At 47.6% G+C, this 23,874-nt stretch overlaps 1 protein-coding gene across 1 annotated transcript in view; it reads right to left on the bottom strand.

Annotated features, from left to right (window-relative positions):
- The window catches only part of IGSF21 (immunoglobin superfamily member 21), a 666,639-nt gene that overhangs the window by 368,773 nt on the left and 273,992 nt on the right, over window positions 1-23,874 (bottom strand). The window lies entirely within an intron of this gene.

The raw sequence follows: 23,874 nt of genomic DNA on the forward strand, positions 1-23,874 counted from the left end.
TCCTACACCAAATACCCTATTCAGTCTACCAGCCAAAACATATTACATCCAAGTCCAACCACTCCTACACCAAATACCCTATACAGTCTACCAGCCACCACATATTACATCCGAGTGCCACCACTCCCTACACCAAATCCCCAATACAGTCTACCAGCCATCACATATTACATCAGAGTCCCACCACTCCCTACACCAAATCCCCTATACAGTCTACCAGCCATCACATATTACATCAGAGTCCCACCACTCCCTACACCAAATCCCCTATACAGTCTACCAGCCACCACATATTACATCCGAGTCCCACCACTCCTACACCAAATACCCTATACACATATTACATCCGAGTCCCACCACTCCTACACCAAATACCCTATACAGTCTACCAGCCACCACATATTACATCCGAGTCCCACCACTCCTACACCAAATACCCTATACAGTCTACCAGCCATCACATATTACATCAGAGTCCCACCACTCCCTACACCAAATCCCCTATACAGTCTACCAGCCACCACATATCACATCCGAGTCCCACCACTCCTACACCAAATACCCTATACACATATTACATCCGAGTCCCACCACTCCTACACCAAATACCCTATACAGTCTACCAGTCACCACATATTACATCCGAGTGCCACCACTCCTACACCAAATACCATATACAGTCTACCAGCCACCACATATTACATCCAAGTCCCACCACTCCTACACCAAATACCCTATACACCACATATTACATCCGAGTCCCACCACTCCCTACACCAAATACCCTATACAGTCTACCAGCCACCTCATATTACATCCGAGTCCCACCACTCCCTACACCAAATACCCTATACAGTCTACCAGCCACCACATATTACATCCAAGTGCAAACACTCCTACACCAAATACCCTATACAGTCTACCAGCCACCACATATTACATCCGAGTCCCACCATTCCCTACACCAAATCCCCTATACAGTCTACCAGCCACCACATATTACATCCGAGTCCCACCACTCCCTACACCAAATACCCTATACACTCTACCAGCCATCACAAATTACATCCGAGTCCCACCACTCCCTACACCAAATACCCTATACAGTCTACCAGCCACCACATATTACATCCAAGTCCCACCACTCCCTACACCAAATACCCTATACACCACATATTACATCTGCGTCCCACCATTCCCTACACCAAATCCCCTATACAGTCTACCAGCCACCACATAATACATCCGAGTCCCACCACTCCCTACACAGTCTACCAGCCACCATATATTACATCCGAGTCCCACCACTCCCTACACCAAATCCCCTATACAGTCTACCAGCCACCACATATTACATCCGAGTCCCACCACTCCCTACACCAAATACCATAAACAGTCTACCAGCCACCACATATTACATCAGAGTCCCACCACTCCCTACACCAAATACCCTATACAGTCTACCAGCCACCACATATTACATCCAAGTCCCACCACTCCCTATACCAAATATCCTATACACCACATACCACACCTGAGTCCCACCACTCACTACACCAAATCCCCTATACAGTCTACCAGCCACCACATATTACATCCAAGTCCCACCACTCCTACACCAAATACCCTATACACCACATATTACATCCGAGTCCCACCACTCCCTACACCAAATACCCTATACAGTCTACCAGCCACCTCATATTACATCCGAGTCCCACCACTCCCTACACCAAATACCCTATACAGTCTACCAGCCACCACATATTACATCCAAGTGCAAACACTCCTACACCAAATACCCTATACAGTCTACCAGCCACCACATATTACATCCGAGTCCCACCATTCCCAACACCAAATCCCCTATACAGTCTACCAGCCACCACATATTACATCCGAGTCCCACCACTCCCTACACCAAATACCCTATACACTCTACCAGCCATCACAAATTACATCCGAGTCCCACCACTCCCTACACCAAATACCCTATACAGTCTACCAGCCACCACATATTACATCCAAGTCCCACCACTCCCTACACCAAATACCCTATACACCACATATTACATCTGAGTCCCACCATTCCCTACACCAAATCCCCTATACAGTCTACCAGCCACCACATAATACATCCGAGTCCCACCACTCCCTACACAGTCTACCAGCCACCATATATTACATCCGAGTCCCACCACTCCCTACACCAAATCCCCTATACAGTCTACCAGCCACCACATATTACATCCGAGTCCCACCACTCCCTACACCAAATACCATAAACAGTCTACCAGCCACCACATATTACATCAGAGTCCCACCACTCCCTACACCAAATACCCTATACAGTCTACCAGCCACCACATATTACATCCAAGTCCCACCACTCCCTATACCAAATATCCTATACACCACATACCACACCTGAGTACCACCACTCACTACACCAAATCCCCTATACAGTCTACCAGCCACCACATATTACATCTGAGTCCCACCACTCCCTACACCAAATACCCTATACAGTCTACCTGCCACCATATATTACATCCGAGACCCACCATTCCCTACACCAACTCCCCTATACAGTCTACCAGCCACCACATATTACATCCGAGTCCCACCACTCCCTACACTAAATACCCTATACAGTCTACCAGCCATCACATGTTACATCCAAGTCCCACCACTCCCTACACAAAATACCCTATACACCACATACTACATCTGAGTCCCACCACTCCCTACACTAAATACCCTATACAGTCTACCAGCCACCACATATTACATCCGAGTCCCACCACTCCCTACACCAAATACCCTATACAGTCTACCAGCCACCACATATTACATCCGAGTCCCACCACCCTACACCAAATCCCCTATACAGTCTACCAGCCACCACATATTACATCCGAGTCCCACCACTCCCTACACTAAATACCCTATACAGTCTACCAGCCACCACATATTACATCCGAGTCCCACCACTCCCTACACTAAATACCCTACACAGTCTACCAGCCATCACATATTACGTCCAGGTCCCACCATTCCCTACACGAAATACCCTATACAGTCTACCAGTCACCACATATTACATCAGAGTCCCACCACTCCCTACACCAAATACCCTATACAATCTACCAGCTACCACATATTACATCCGAGTCCCACCACTCCCTACACCAAATACCCTATACAGTCTATCACCCACCATATATTACATCCGAGTCCCACCACTCCCTACACCAAATACCCTATACAGTCTACCAGCCACCACATATTACATCCGAGTCCCACCACCCTACACCAAATCCCCTATACAGTCTACCAGCCACCACATATTACATCCGAGTCCCACCACTCCCTACACCAAATCCCGTATACAGTCTACCAGCCACCACATATTACATCCGAGTCCCACCACTCCCTACACTAAATACCCTATACAGTCTACCAGCCACCACATATTACATCCGAGTCCCACCACTCCCTACACTAAATACCCTACACAGTCTACCAGCCATCACATATTACGTCCAGGTCCCACCATTCCCTACACGAAATACCCTATACAGTCTACCAGTCACCACATATTACATCAGAGTCCCACCACTCCCTACACCAAATACCCTATACAATCTACCAGCTACCACATATTACATCCGAGTCCCACCACTCCCTACACCAAATACCCTATATAGTCTATCACCCACCATATATTACATCCAAGTCCCACCACTACCTACACCAAATCCCCTATACAGTCTACCAGCCACCACATATTACATCCGAGTCCCACCACTCCCTACACCGAATACCCTATACAGTCTACCAGCCACCACATATTACATCCGAGTCCCACCACTCCCTACACCAAATCCCCTATACAGTCTACCAGCCACCACATATTACATCCGAGTCCCACCACTCCCTACACCAAATACCCTATACAGTCTACCAGCCACCACATATTACATCCGAGTCCCACCACTCCCTACACCAAATATCCTATACACCACATACTACACCTGAGTCCCACCACTCCCTACACCAAATACCCTATACAGTCTACCTGCCACCATATATTACATCCGAGTCCCACCATTCCCTACACGAACTCCCCTATACAGTCTACCAGCCACCACATATTACATCCGAGTCCAACCACTCCCTACACTAAATACACTATACAGTCTACCAGCCATCACATATTACATCCAAGTCCCACCACTCCCTACACAAAATACCCTATACACCACATACTACATCTGAGTCCCACCACTCCCTACACTAAATACCCTATACAGTCTACCAGCCACCACATATTACATCCGAGTCCCACCACTCCCTACACCAAATACCCTATACAGTCTACCAGCCACCACATATTACATCCGAGTCCCACCACCCTACACCAAATCCCCTATACAGTCTACCAGCTACCACATATTACATCCGAGTCCCACCACTCCCTACACCAAATCCCGTATACAGTCTACCAGCCAACACATATTACATCAGAGTCCCACCACTCCCTACACCAAATACCCTATACAATCTACCAGCCACCACATATTACATCCGTCCCACCACTCCCTACACCAAAATCTCTATACAGTCTACCAGCCACCACATATTACATCCGAGTCCCACCACTCCCTACACAAATACCCAATACAGTCTACCAGCCATCATATATTACATCCAAGTCCCACCACTCCCTACACCAAATACCCTATACAGTCTACCAGCCACCACATATTACATCCGAGTCCCACCACTCCCTACACAAATACCCTATACAGTCTACCAGCCATCATATATTACATCCAAGTCCCACAACTCCCTACACCAAATACCCTATACAGTCTACCAGCCACCACATATTACATCCGAGTTCCACCACTCCCTACACCAAATACCCTATACAGTCTACCAGCCACCACATATTACATCAAAGTCCCACCACTCCTACACCAAATACCCTATACACATATTACATCCGAGTCCCACCACTCCTACACCAAATACCCTATACAGTCTACCAGTCACCACATAATACATCCGAGTGCCACCACTCCTACACCAAATACCCTATACCGTCTACCAGCCACCACATATTACATCCAAGTCCCACCACTCCTACACCAAATACCCTATACACCACATATTACATCCGAGTCCCACCACTCCCTACACCAAATACCTTATACAGTCTACCAGCCACCTCATATTACATCCGAGTCCCACCACTCCCTACACCAAATACCCTATATAGTCTACCAGCCACCACATATTACATCAAAGTCCCACCACTCCCTACACTAAATACTCTATACAGTCTACCAGCCATCACATATTACATCCGAGTCCCACCACTCCCTACACCAAATACCATATACAGTCTACCAGCCACCACATATTACATCCGAGTCCCACCACTCCTACACCAAATACCCTATACAGTCTACCAGCCACCACATATTACATCCGAGTTCCACCACTACCTACACCAAATACCCTATACAGTCTACCAGCCACCACATATTACATCCGAGTCCCACCACTCCTACAATAAATACCCTATACAGTCTACCAGCCACCACATATTACAACCGAGTCCCACCACTCCTACACCAAATACCCTATACACATATTACATCCGAGTCCCACCACTCCTACACCAAATACCCTATACAGTCTACCAGCCACCACATATTACATCCGAGTCCCACCACTCCTACACCAAACACCCTATACAGTCTACCAGCCATCACATATTACATCAGAGCCCCACCACTCCCTACACCAAATCCCCTATACAGTCTACCAGCCACCACATATCACATCCGAGTCCCACCACTCCTACACCAAATACCCTATACACATATTACATCCGAGTCCCACCACTCCTACACCAAATACCCTATACAGTCTACCAGCCACCACATATTACATCCGAGTCCCACCACTCCTACACCAAATACCCTATACACATATTACATCCGAGTCCCACCACTCCTACACCAAATACCCTATACAGTCTACCAGCCACCACATATTACATCCGAGTCCCACCACTCCTACACCAAATACCCTATACAGTCTACCAGCCAAAACATATTACATCCAAGTCCAACCACTCCTACACCAAATACCCTATACAGTCTACCAGCCACCACATATTACATCCGAGTCCCACCACTCCCTACACCAAATCCCCAATACAGTCTACCAGCCATCACATATTACATCAGAGTCCCACCACTCCCTACACCAAATACCCTATACAGTCTACCAGCCATCACATATTACATCAGAGTCCCACCACTCCCTACACCAAATCCCCTATACAGTCTACCAGCCACCACATATTACATCCGAGTCCCACCACTCCTACACCAAATACCCTATACACATATTACATCCGAATCCCACCACTCCTACACCAAATACCCTATACAGTCTACCAGCCACCACATATTACATCCGAGTCCCACCACTCCTACACCAAATACCCTATACAGTCTACCAGCCATCACATATTACATCAGAGTCCCACCACTCCCTACACCAAATCCCCTATACAGTCTACCAGCCACCACATATCACATCCGAGTCCCACCACTCCTACACCAAATACCCTATACACATATTACATCCGAGTCCCACCACTCCTACACCAAATACCCTATACAGTCTACCAGTCACCACATATTACATCCGAGTGCCACCACTCCTACACCAAATACCATATACAGTCTACCAGCCACCACATATTACATCCAAGTCCCACCACTCCTACACCAAATACCCTATACACCACATATTACATCCGAGTCCCACCACTCCCTACACCAAATACCCTATACAGTCTACCAGCCACCTCATATTACATCCGAGTCCCACCACTCCCTACACCAAATACCCTATACAGTCTACCAGCCACCACATATTACATCCAAGTGCAAACACTCCTACACCAAATACCCTATACAGTCTACCAGCCACCACATATTACATCCGAGTCCCACCATTCCCTACACCAAATCCCCTATACAGTCTACCAGCCACCACATATTACATCCGAGTCCCACCACTCCCTACACCAAATACCCTATACACTCTACCAGCCATCACAAATTACATCCGAGTCCCACCACTCCCTACACCAAATACCCTATACAGTCTACCAGCCACCACATATTACATCCAAGTCCCACCACTCCCTACACCAAATACCCTATACACCACATATTACATCTGCGTCCCACCATTCCCTACACCAAATCCCCTATACAGTCTACCAGCCACCACATAATACATCCGAGTCCCACCACTCCCTACACAGTCTACCAGCCACCATATATTACATCCGAGTCCCACCACTCCCTACACCAAATCCCCTATACAGTCTACCAGCCACCACATATTACATCCGAGTCCCACCACTCCCTACACCAAATCCCCTATACAGTCTATCACCCACCATATATTACATCCGAGTCCCACCACTCCCTACACCAAATCCCCTATACAGTCTACCAGCCACCACATATTACATCCGAGTCCCACCACTCCTACACCAAATACCCTATACACATATTACATCCGAGTCCCACCACTCCTACACCAAATACCCTATACAGTCTACCAGCCACCACATATTACATCCGAGTCCCACCACTCCTACACCAAATACCCTATACAGTCTACCAGCCATCACATATTACATCAGAGTCCCACCACTCCCTACACCAAATCCCCTATACAGTCTACCAGCCACCACATATCACATCCGAGTCCCACCACTCCTACACCAAATACCCTATACACATATTACATCCGAGTCCCACCACTCCTACACCAAATACCCTATACAGTCTACCAGTCACCACATATTACATCCGAGTGCCACCACTCCTACACCAAATACCATATACAGTCTACCAGCCACCACATATTACATCCAAGTCCCACCACTCCTACACCAAATACCCTATACACCACATATTACATCCGAGTCCCACCACTCCCTACACCAAATACCCTATACAGTCTACCAGCCACCTCATATTACATCCGAGTCCCACCACTCCCTACACCAAATACCCTATACAGTCTACCAGCCACCACATATTACATCCAAGTGCAAACACTCCTACACCAAATACCCTATACAGTCTACCAGCCACCACATATTACATCCGAGTCCCACCATTCCCTACACCAAATCCCCTATACAGTCTACCAGCCACCACATATTACATCCGAGTCCCACCACTCCCTACACCAAATACCCTATACACTCTACCAGCCATCACAAATTACATCCGAGTCCCACCACTCCCTACACCAAATACCCTATACAGTCTACCAGCCACCACATATTACATCCAAGTCCCACCACTCCCTACACCAAATACCCTATACACCACATATTACATCTGCGTCCCACCATTCCCTACACCAAATCCCCTATACAGTCTACCAGCCACCACATAATACATCCGAGTCCCACCACTCCCTACACAGTCTACCAGCCACCATATATTACATCCGAGTCCCACCACTCCCTACACCAAATCCCCTATACAGTCTACCAGCCACCACATATTACATCCGAGTCCCACCACTCCCTACACCAAATACCCTAAACAGTCTACCAGCCACCACATATTACATCAGAGTCCCACCACTCCCTACACCAAATACCCTATACAGTCTACCAGCCACCACATATTACATCCAAGTCCCACCACTCCCTACACCAAATATCCTATACACCACATACCACACCTGAGTCCCACCACTCACTACACCAAATCCCCTATACAGTCTACCAGCCACCACATATTACATCTGAGTCCCACCACTCCCTACACCAAATACCCTATACAGTCTACCTGCCACCATATATTACATCCGAGACCCACCATTCCCTACACCAACTCCCCTATACAGTCTACCAGCCACCACATATTACATCAGAGTCCCACCACTCCCTACACCAAATCCCCTATACAGTCTACCAGCCACCACATATTACATCCGAGTCCCACCACTCCTACACCAAATACCCTATACACATATTACATCCGAGTCCCACCACTCCTACACCAAATACCCTATACAGTCTACCAGCCACCACATATTACATCCGAGTCCCACCACTCCTACACCAAATACCCTATACATTCTACCAGCCATCACATATTACATCAGAGTCCCACCACTCCCTACACCAAATCCCCTATACAGTCTACCAGCCACCACATATCACATCCGAGTCCCACCACTCCTACACCAAATACCCTATACACATATTACATCCGAGTCCCACCACTCCTACACCAAATACCCTATACAGTCTACCAGTCACCACATATTACATCCGAGTGCCACCACTCCTACACCAAATACCATATACAGTCTACCAGCCACCACATATTACATCCAAGTCCCACCACTCCTACACCAAATACCCTATACACCACATATTACATCCGAGTCCCACCACTCCCTACACCAAATACCCTATACAGTCTACCAGCCACCTCATATTACATCCGAGTCCCACCACTCCCTACACCAAATACCCTATACAGTCTACCAGCCACCACATATTACATCCAAGTGCAAACACTCCTACACCAAATACCCTATACAGTCTACCAGCCACCACATATTACATCCGAGTCCCACCATTCCCTACACCAAATCCCCTATACAGTCTACCAGCCACCACATATTACATCCGAGTCCCACCACTCCCTACACCAAATACCCTATACACTCTACCAGCCATCACAAATTACATCCGAGTCCCACCACTCCCTACACCAAATACCCTATACAGTCTACCAGCCACCACATATTACATCCAAGTCCCACCACTCCCTACACCAAATACCCTATACACCACATATTACATCTGCGTCCCACCATTCCCTACACCAAATCCCCTATACAGTCTACCAGCCACCACATAATACATCCGAGTCCCACCACTCCCTACACAGTCTACCAGCCACCATATATTACATCCGAGTCCCACCACTCCCTACACCAAATCCCCTATACAGTCTACCAGCCACCACATATTACATCCGAGTCCCACCACTCCCTACACCAAATACCCTAAACAGTCTACCAGCCACCACATATTACATCAGAGTCCCACCACTCCCTACACCAAATACCCTATACAGTCTACCAGCCACCACATATTACATCCAAGTCCCACCACTCCCTACACCAAATATCCTATACACCACATACCACACCTGAGTCCCACCACTCACTACACCAAATCCCCTATACAGTCTACCAGCCACCACATATTACATCTGAGTCCCACCACTCCCTACACCAAATACCCTATACAGTCTACCTGCCACCATATATTACATCCGAGACCCACCATTCCCTACACCAACTCCCCTATACAGTCTACCAGCCACCACATATTACATCAGAGTCCCACCACTCCCTACACTAAATACCCTATACAGTCTACCAGCCATCACATGTTACATCCAAGTCCCACCACTCCCTACACAAAATACCCTATACACCACATACTACATCTGAGTCCCACCACTCCCTACACTAAATACCCTATACAGTCTACCAGCCACCACATATTACATCCGAGTCCCACCACTCCCTACACCAAATACCCTATACAGTCTACCAGCCACCACATATTACATCCGAGTCCCACCACCCTACACCAAATCCCCTATACAGTCTACCAGCCACCACATATTACATCCGAGTCCCACCACTCCTTACACCAAATCCCGTATACAGTCTACCAGCCACCACATATTACATCCGAGTCCCACCACTCCCTACACTAAATACCCTATACAGTCTACCAGCCACCACATATTATATCCGAGTCCCACCACTCCCTACACTAAATACCCTACACAGTCTACCAGCCATCACATATTACGTCCAGGTCCCACCATTCCCTACACGAAATACCCTATACAGTCTACCAGTCACAACATATTACATCAGAGTCCCACCACTCCCTACACCAAATACCCTATACAATCTACCAGCTATCACATATTACATCCGAGTCCCACCACTCCCTACACCAAATACCCTATACAGTCTATCACCCACCATATATAACATCCGAGTCCCACCACTCCCTACACCAAATACCCTATACAGTCTACCAGCCACCACATATTACATCCGAGTCCCACCACCCTACACCAAATCCCCTATACAGTCTACCAGCCACCACATATTACATCCGAGTGCCACCACTCCTACACCAAATACCATATACAGTCTACCAGCCACCACATATTACATCCAAGTCCCACCACTCCTACACCAAATACCCTATACACCACATATTACATCCGAGTCCCACCACTCCCTACACCAAATACCCTATACAGTCTACCAGCCACCTCATATTACATCCGAGTCCCACCACTCCCTACACCAAATACCCTATACAGTCTACCAGCCACCACATATTACATCCAAGTGCAAACACTCCTACACCAAATACCCTATACAGTCTACCAGCCACCACATATTACATCCGAGTCCCACCATTCCCTACACCAAATCCCCTATACAGTCTACCAGCCACCACATATTACATCCGAGTCCCACCACTCCCTACACCAAATACCCTATACACTCTACCAGCCATCACAAATTACATCCGAGTCCCACCACTCCCTACACCAAATACCCTATACAGTCTACCAGCCACCACATATTACATCCAAGTCCCACCACTCCCTACACCAAATACCCTATACACCACATATTACATCTGCGTCCCACCATTCCCTACACCAAATCCCCTATACAGTCTACCAGCCACCACATAATACATCCGAGTCCCACCACTCCCTACACAGTCTACCAGCCACCATATATTACATCCGAGTCCCACCACTCCCTACACCAAATCCCCTATACAGTCTACCAGCCACCACATATTACATCCGAGTCCCACCACTCCCTACACCAAATACCCTAAACAGTCTACCAGCCACCACATATTACATCAGAGTCCCACCACTCCCTACACCAAATACCCTATACAGTCTACCAGCCACCACATATTACATCCAAGTCCCACCACTCCCTACACCAAATATCCTATACACCACATACCACACCTGAGTCCCACCACTCACTACACCAAATCCCCTATACAGTCTACCAGCCACCACATATTACATCTGAGTCCCACCACTCCCTACACCAAATACCCTATACAGTCTACCTGCCACCATATATTACATCCGAGACCCACCATTCCCTACACCAACTCCCCTATACAGTCTACCAGCCACCACATATTACATCAGAGTCCCACCACTCCCTACACTAAATACCCTATACAGTCTACCAGCCATCACATGTTACATCCAAGTCCCACCACTCCCTACACAAAATACCCTATACACCACATACTACATCTGAGTCCCACCACTCCCTACACTAAATACCCTATACAGTCTACCAGCCACCACATATTACATCCGAGTCCCACCACTCCCTACACCAAATACCCTATACAGTCTACCAGCCACCACATATTACATCCGAGTCCCACCACCCTACACCAAATCCCCTATACAGTCTACCAGCCACCACATATTACATCCGAGTCCCACCACTCCTTACACCAAATCCCGTATACAGTCTACCAGCCACCACATATTACATCCGAGTCCCACCACTCCCTACACTAAATACCCTATACAGTCTACCAGCCACCACATATTATATCCGAGTCCCACCACTCCCTACACTAAATACCCTACACAGTCTACCAGCCATCACATATTACGTCCAGGTCCCACCATTCCCTACACGAAATACCCTATACAGTCTACCAGTCACAACATATTACATCAGAGTCCCACCACTCCCTACACCAAATACCCTATACAATCTACCAGCTATCACATATTACATCCGAGTCCCACCACTCCCTACACCAAATACCCTATACAGTCTATCACCCACCATATATAACATCCGAGTCCCACCACTCCCTACACCAAATACCCTATACAGTCTACCAGCCACCACATATTACATCCGAGTCCCACCACCCTACACCAAATCCCCTATACAGTCTACCAGCCACCACATATTACATCCGAGTGCCACCACTCCTACACCAAATACCATATACAGTCTACCAGCCACCACATATTACATCCAAGTCCCACCACTCCTACACCAAATACCCTATACACCACATATTACATCCGAGTCCCACCACTCCCTACACCAAATACCCTATACAGTCTACCAGCCACCTCATATTACATCCGAGTCCCACCACTCCCTACACCAAATACCCTATACAGTCTACCAGCCACCACATATTACATCCAAGTGCAAACACTCCTACACCAAATACCCTATACAGTCTACCAGCCACCACATATTACATCCGAGTCCCACCATTCCCTACACCAAATCCCCTATACAGTATACCAGCCACCACATATTACATCCGAGTCCCACCACTCCCTACACCAAATACCCTATACACTCTACCAGCCATCACAAATTACATCCGAGTCCCACCACTCCCTACACCAAATACCCTATACAGTCTACCAGCCACCACATATTACATCCAAGTCCCACCACTCCCTACACCAAATACCCTATACACCACATATTACATCTGCGTCCCACCATTCCCTACACCAAATCCCCTATACAGTCTACCAGCCACCACATAATACATCCGAGTCCCACCACTCCCTACACAGTCTACCAGCCACCATATATTACATCCGAGTCCCACCACTCCCTACACCAAATCCCCTATACAGTCTACCAGCCACCACATATTACATCCGAGTCCCACCACTCCCTACACCAAATACCCTAAACAGTCTACCAGCCACCACATATTACATCAGAGTCCCACCACTCCCTACACCAAATACCCTATACAGTCTACCAGCCACCACATATTACATCCAAGTCCCACCACTCCCTACACCAAATATCCTATACACCACATACCACACCTAAGTCCCACCACTCACTACACCAAATCCCCTATACAGTCTACCAGCCACCACATATTACATCTGAGTCCCACCACTCCCTACACCAAATACCCTATACAGTCTACCTGCCATCACATGTTACATCCAAGTCCCACCACTCCCTACACCAACTCCCCTATACAGTCTACCAGCCACCACATATTACATCAGAGTCCCACCACTCCCTACACTAAATACCCTATACAGTCTACCAGCCATCACATGTTACATCCAAGTCCCACCACTCCCTACACAAAATACCCTATACACCACATACTACATCTGAGTCCCACCATTCCCTACACTAAATACCCTATACAGTCTACCAGCCACCACATATTACATTCGAGTCCCACCACTCCCTACACCAAATACCCTATACAGTCTACCAGCCACCACATATTACATCCGAGTCCCACCACCCTACACCAAATCCCCTATACAGTCTACCAGCCACCACATATTACATCCGAGTCCCACCACTCCCTACACCAAATCCCGTATACAGTCTACCAGCCACCACATATTACATCCGAGTCCCACCACTCCCTACACTAAATACCCTATACAGTCTACCAGCCACCACATATTATATCCGAGTCCCACCACTCCCTACACTAAATACCCTACACAGTCTACCAGCCATCACATATTACGTCCAGGTCCCACCATTCCCTACACGAAATACCCTATACAGTCTACCAGTCACCACATATTACATCAGAGTCCCACCACTCCCTACACCAAATACCCTATACAATCTACCAGCTACCACATATTACATCCGAGTCCCACCACTCCCTACACCAAATACCCTATACAGTCTATCACCCACCATACATAACATCCGAGTCCCACCACTCCCTACACCAAATACCCTATACAGTCTACCAGCCACCACATATTACATCCGAGTCCCACCACCCTACACCAAATCCCCTATACAGTCTACCAGCCACCACATATTACATCCGAGTCCCACCACTCCCTACACCAAATCCCGTATACAGTCTACCAGCCACCACATATTGCATCCGAGTCCCACCACTCCCTACACTAAATACCCTATACAGTCTACCAGCCACCACATATTACATCCGAGTCCCACCACTCCCTACACTAAATACCCTACACAGTCTACCAGCCATCACATATTACGTCCAGGTCCCACCATTCCCTACACGAAATACCCTATACAGTCTACCAGTCACCACATATTACATCAGAGTCCCACCACTCCCTACACCAAATACCCTATACAATCTACCAGCTACCACATATTACATCCGAGTCCCACTACTCCCTACACCAAATACCCTATACAGTCTATCACCCACCATATTACATCCAAGTCCCACCACTACCTACACCAAATCCCCTATACAGTCTACCAGCCACCACATATTACATCCGAGTCCCACCACTCCCTACACCGAATACCCTATACAGTCTACCAGCCACCACATATTACATCCGAGTCCCACCACTCCCTACACCAAATCCCCTATACAGTCTACCAGCCATCACATATTACATCCGAGTCCCACCACTCCCTACACCAAATACCCTATACAGTCTACCAGCCACCACATATTACATCAGAGTCCCACCACTCCCTACACCAAATACCCTATACAGTCTACCAGCCACCACATATTACATCCGAGTCCCACCACTCCCTACACCAAATATCCTATACACCACATACTACACCTGAGTCCCACCACTCACTACACCAAATCCCCTATACAGTCTACCAGCCACCACATATTACATCTGACTCCCACCACTCCCTACACCAAATACCCTATACAGTCTACCTGCCACCATATATTACATCCGAGTCCCACCATTCCCTACACGAACTCCCCTATACAGTCTACCAGCCACCACATATTACATCCGAGTCCAACCACTCCCTACACTAAATACCCTATACAGTCTACCAGCCATCACATATTACATCCAAGTCCCACCACTCCCTACACAAAATACCCTATACACCACATACTACATCTGAGTCCCACCACTCCCTACACTAAATACCCTATACAGTCTACCAGCCACCACATATTACATCCGAGTCCCACCACCCTACACCAAATCCCCTATACAGTCTACCAGCCACCACATATTACATCCGAGTCCCACCACTCCCTACACCAAATCCCGTATACAGTCTACCAGCCACCACATATTACATCCGAGTCCCACCACTCCCTACACTAAATACCCTATACAGTCTACCAGCCACCACATATTATATCCGAGTCCCACCACTCCCTACACTAAATACCCTACACAGTCTACCAGCCATCACATATTACGTCCAGGTCCCACATTCCCTACACGAAATACCCTATACAGTCTACCAGTCACCACATATTACATCAGAGTCCCACCACTCCCTACACCAAATACCCTATACAATCTACCAGCTACCACATATTACATCCGAGTCCCACCACTCCCTACACCAAATACCCTATACAGTCTATCACCCACCATATATAACATCCGAGTCCCACCACTCCCTACACCAAATACCCTATACAGTCTACCAGCCACCACATATTACATCCGAGTCCCACCACCCTACACCAAATCCCCTATACAGTCTACCAGCCACCACATATTACATCCGAGTCCCACCACTCCCTACACCAAATCCCGTATACAGTCTACCAGCCACCACATATTGCATCCGAGTCCCACCACTCCCTACACTAAATACCCTATACAGTCTACCAGCCACCACATATTACATCCGAGTCCCACCACTCCCTACACTAAAAACCCTACACAGTCTACCAGCCATCACATATTACGTCCAGGTCCCACCATTCCCTACACGAAATACCCTATACAGTCTACCAGTCACCACATATTACATCAGAGTCCCACCACTCCCTACACCAAATACCCTATACAATCTACCAGCTACCACATATTACATCCGAGTCCCACTACTCCCTACACCAAATACCCTATACAGTCTATCACCCACCATATTACATCCAAGTCCCACCACTACCTACACCAAATCCCCTATACAGTCTACCAGCCACCACATATTACATCCGAGTCCCACCACTCCCTACACCGAATACCCTATACAGTCTACCAGCCACCACATATTACATCCGAGTCCCACCACTCCCTACACCAAATCCCCTATACAGTCTACCAGCCATCACATATTACATCCGAGTCCCACCACTCCCTACACCAAATACCCTATACAGTCTACCAGCCACCACATATTACATCAGAGTCCCACCACTCCCTACACCAAATACCCTATACAGTCTACCAGCCACCACATATTACATCCGAGTCCCACCAATCCCTACACCAAATATCCTATACACCACATACTACACCTGAGTCCCACCACTCACTACACCAAATCCCCTATACAGTCTACCAGCCACCACATATTACATCTGACTCCCACCACTCCCTACACCAAATACCCTATACAGTCTACCTGCCACCATATATTACATCCGAGTCCCACCATTCCCTACACGAACTCCCCTATACAGTCTACCAGCCACCACATATTACATCCGAGTCCAACCACTCCCTACACTAAATACCCTATACAGTCTACCAGCCATCACATATTACATCCAAGTCCCACCACTCCCTACACAAAATACCCTATACACCACATACTACATCTGAGTCCCACCACTCCCTACACTAAATACCCTATACAGTCTACCAGCCACCACATATTACATCCGAGTCCCACCACTCCCTACACCAAATACCCTATACAGTCTACCAGCCACCACATATTACATCCGAGTCCCACCACCCTACACCAAATCCCCTATACAGTCTACCAGCTACCACATATTACATCCGAGTCCCACCACTCCCTACACCAAATCCCGTATACAGTCTACCAGCCACCACATATTACATCAGAGTCCCACCACTCCCTACACCAAATACCCTATACAATCTACCAGCCACCACATATTACATCCGTCCCACCACTCCCTACACCAAAATCTCTATACAGTCTACCAGCCACCACATATTACATCCGAGTCCCACCACTCCCTACACAAATACCCAATACAGTCTACCAGCCATCATAGATTACATCCAAGTCCCACCACTCCCTACACCAAATACCCTATACAGTCTACCAGCCACCACATATTACATCCGAGTCCCACCACTCCCTACACAAATACCCTATACAGTCTACCAGCCATCATATATTACATCCAAGTCCCACCACTCCCTACACCAAATACCCTATACAGTCTACCAGCCACCACATATTACATCCGAGTTCCACCACTCCCTACACCAAATACCCTATACAGTCTACCAGCCACCACATATTACATCAAAGTCCCACCACTCCTACACCAAATACCCTATACACATATTACATCCGAGTCCCACCACTCCTACACCAAATACCCTATACAGTCTACCAGTCACCACATAATACATCCGAGTGCCACCACTCCTACACCAAATACCCTATACCGTCTACCAGCCACCACATATTACATCCAAGTCCCACCACTCCTACACCAAATACCCTATACACCACATATTACATCCGAGTCCCACCACTCCCTACACCAAATACCTTATACAGTCTACCAGCCACCTCATATTACATCCGAGTCCCACCACTCCCTACACCAAATACCCTATATAGTCTACCAGCCACCACATATTACATCAAAGTCCCACCACTCCCTACACTAAATACCCTATACAGTCTACCAGCCATCACATATTACATCCGAGTCCCACCACTCCCTACACCAAATACCATATACAGTCTACCAGCCACCACATATTACATCCGAGTCCCACCACTCCTACACCAAATACCCTATACAGTCTACCAGCCACCACATATTACATCCGAGTTCCACCACTCCCTACACCAAATACCCTATACAGTCTACCAGCCACCACATATTACATCCGAGTCCCACCACTCCTACAATAAATACCCTATACAGTCTACCAGCCACCACATATTACAACCGAGTCCCACCACTCCTACACCAAATACCCTATACACATATTACATCCGAGTCCCACCACTCCTACACCAAATACCCTATACAGTCTACCAGCCACCACATATTACATCCGAGTCCCACCACTCCTACACCAAACACCCTATACAGTCTACCAGCCATCACATATTACATCAGAGCCCCACCACTCCCTACACCAAATCCCCTATACAGTCTACCAGCCACCACATATCACATCCGAGTCCCACCACTCCTACACCAAATACCCTATACACATATTACATCCGAGTCCCACCACTCCTACACCAAATACCCTATACAGTCTACCAGCCACCACATATTACATCCGAGTCCCACCACTCCTACACCAAATACCCTATACACATATTACATCCGAGTCCCACCACTCCTACACCAAATACCCTATACAGTCTACCAGCCACCACATATTACATCCGAGTCCCACCACTCCTACACCAAATACCCTATACAGTCTACCAGCCAAAACATATTACATCCAAGTCCAACCACTCCTACACCAAATACCCTATACAGTCTACCAGCCACCACATATTACATCCGAGTCCCACCACTCCCTACACCAAATCCCCAATACAGTCTACCAGCCATCACATATTACATCAGAGTCCCACCACTCCCTACACCAAATCCCCTATACAGTCTACCAGCCATCACATATTACATCAGAGTCCCACCACTCCCTACACCAAATCCCCTATACAGTCTACCAGCCACCACATATTACATCCGAGTCCCACCACTCCTACACCAAATACCCTATACACATATTACATCCGAGTCCCACCACTCCTACACCAAATACCCTATACAGTCTACCAGCCACCACATATTACATCCGAGTCCCACCACTCCTACACCAAATACCCTATACAGTCTACCAGCCATCACATATTACATCAGAGTCCCACCACTCCCTACACCAAATCCCCTATACAGTCTACCAGCCACCACATATCACATCCGAGTCCCACCACTCCTACACCAAATACCCTATACACATATTACATCCGAGTCCCACCACTCCTACACCAAATACCCTATACAGTCTACCAGTCACCACATATTACATCCGAGTGCCACCACTCCTACACCAAATACCATATACAGTCTACCAGCCACCACATATTACATCCAAGTCCCACCACTCCTACACCAAATACCCTATACACCACATATTACATCCGAGTCCCACCACTCCCTACACCAAATACCCTATACAGTCTACCAGCCACCTCATATTACATCCGAGTCCCACCACTCCCTACACCAAATACCCTATACAGTCTACCAGCCACCACATATTACATCCAAGTGCAAACACTCCTACACCAAATACCCTATACAGTCTACCAGCCACCACATATTACATCCGAGTCCCACCATTCCCTACACCAAATCCCCTATACAGTCTACCAGCCACCACATATTACATCCGAGTCCCACCACTCCCTACACCAAATACCCTATACACTCTACCAGCCATCACAAATTACATCCGAGTGCCACCACTCCCTACACCAAATACCCTATACAGTCTACCAGCCACCACATATTACATCCAAGTCCCACCACTCCCTACACCAAATACCCTATACACCACATATTACATCTGCGTCCCACCATTCCCTACACCAAATCCCCTATACAGTCTACCAGCCACCACATAATACATCCGAGTCCCACCACTCCCTACACAGTCTACCAGCCACCACATATTACATCCGAGTCCCACCACTCCCTACACCAAATCCCCTATACAGTCTATCACCCACCATATATTACATCTGAGTCCCACCACTCCCTACACCAAATCCCCTATACAGTCTACCAGCCACCACATATTACATCCGAGTCCCACCACTCCTACACCAAATACCCTATACACATATTACATCCGAGTCCCACCACTCCTACACCAAATACCCTATACAGTCTACCAGCCATCACATATTACATCAGAGTCCCACCACTCCCTACACCAAATCCCCTATACAGTCTACCAGCCACCACATATCACATCCGAGTCCCACCACTCCTACACCAAATACCCTATACACATATTACATCCGAGTCCCACCACTCCTACACCAAATACCCTATACAGTCTACCAGTCACCACATATTACATCCGAGTGCCACCACTCCTACACCAAATACCATATACAGTCTACCAGCCACCACATATTACATCCAAGTCCCACCACTCCTACACCAAATACCCTATACACCACATATTACATCCGAGTCCCACCACTCCCTACACCAAATACCCTATACAGTCTACCAGCCACCTCATATTACATCCGAGTCCCACCACTCCCTACACCAAATACCCTATACAGTCTACCAGCCACCACATATTACATCCAAGTGCAAACACTCCTACACCAAATACCCTATACAGTCTACCAGCCACCACATATTACATCCGAGTCCCACCATTCCCTACACCAAATCCCCTATACAGTCTACCAGCCACCACATAGAACATCCGAGTCCCACCACTCCCTACACCAAATACCCTATACACTCTACCAGCCATCACAAATTACATCCGAGTCCCACCACTCCCTACACCAAATACCCTATACAGTCTACCAGCCACCACATATTACATCCAAGTCCCACCACTCCCTACACCAAATACCCTATACACCACATATTACATCTGCGTCCCACCATTCCCTACACCAAATCCCCTATACAGTCTACCAGCCACCACATAATACATCCGAGTCCCACCACTCCCTACACAGTCTACAAGCCACCATATATTACATCCGAGTCCCACCACTCCCTACACCAAATCCCCTATACAGTCTACCAGCCACCACATATTACATCCGAGTCCCACCACTCCCTACACCAAATACCCTAAACAGTCTACCAGCCACCACATATTACATCAGAGTCCCACCACTCCCTACACCAAATACCCTATACAGTCTACCAGCCACCACATATTACATCCAAGTCCCACCACTCCCTACACCAAATATCCTATACACCACATACCACACCTGAGTCCCACCACTCACTACACCAAATCCCCTATACAGTCTACCAGCCACCACATATTACATCTGAGTCCCACCACTCCCTACACCAAATACCCTATACAGTCTACCTGCCACCATATATTACATCCGAGACCCACCATTCCCTACACCAACTCCCCTATACAGTCTACCAGCCACCACATATTACATCAGAGTCCCACCACTCCCTACACTAAATACCCTATACAGTCTACCAGCCATCACATGTTACATCCAAGTCCCACCACTGCCTACACAAAATACCCTATACACCACATACTACATCTGAGTCCCACCACTCCCTACACTAAATACCCTATACAGTCTACCAGCCACCACATATTACATCCGAGTCCCACCACTCCCTACACCAAATACCCTATACAGTCTACCAGCCACCACATATTACATCCGAGTCCCACCACCCTACACCAAATCCCCTATACAGTCTACCAGCCACCACATATTACATCCGAGTCCCACCACTCCTTACACCAAATCCCGTATACAGTCTACCAGCCACCACATATTACATCCGAGTCCCACCACTCCCTACACTAAATACCATATACAGTCTACCAGCCACCACATATTATATCCGAGTCCCACCACTCCCTACACTAAATACCCTACACAGTCTACCAGCCATCACATATTACGTCCAGGTCCCACCATTCCCTACACGAAATACCCTATACAGTCTACCAGTCACAACATATTACATCAGAGTCCCACCACTCCCTACACCAAATACCCTATACAATCTACCAGCTATCACATATTACATCCGAGTCCCACCACTCCCTACACCAAATACCCTATACAGTCTATCACCCACCATATATAACATCCGAGTCCCACCACTCCCTACACCAAATACCCTATACAGTCTACCAGCCACCACATATTACATCCGAGTCCCACCACCCTACACCAAATCCCCTATACAGTCTACCAGCCACCACATATTACATCCGAGTGCCACCACTCCTACACCAAATACCATATACAGTCTACCAGCCACCACATATTACATCCAAGTCCCACCACTCCTACACCAAATACCCTATACACCACATATTACATCCGAGTCCCACCACTCCCTACACCAAATACCCTATACAGTCTACCAGCCACCTCATATTACATCCGAGTCCCACCACTCCCTACACCAAATACCCTATACAGTCTACCAGCCACCACATATTACATCCAAGTGCAAACACTCCTACACCAAATACCCTATACAGTCTACCAGCCACCACATATTACATCCGAGTCCCACCATTCCCTACACCAAATCCCCTATACAGTCTACCAGCCACCACATATTACATCCGAGTCCCACCACTCCCTACACCAAATACCCTATACACTCTACCAGCCATCACAAATTACATCCGAGTCCCACCACTCCCTACACCAAATACCCTATACAGTCTACCAGCCACCACATATTACATCCAAGTCCCACCACTCCCTACACCAAATACCCTATACACCACATATTACATCTGCGTCCCACCATTCCCTACACCAAATCCCCTATACAGTCTACCAGCCACCACATAATACATCCGAGTCCCACCACTCCCTACACAGTCTACCAGCCACCATATATTACATCCGAGTCCCACCACTCCCTACACCAAATCCCCTATACAGTCTACCAGCCACCAC

The sequence above is a fragment of the Taudactylus pleione genome, unplaced genomic scaffold (assembly GCF_031769625.1).
Source record: "Taudactylus pleione unplaced genomic scaffold, aTauple2 ptg001334l, whole genome shotgun sequence".
NCBI classification, from domain to species: Eukaryota; Metazoa; Chordata; class Amphibia; order Anura; family Myobatrachidae; genus Taudactylus; species Taudactylus pleione.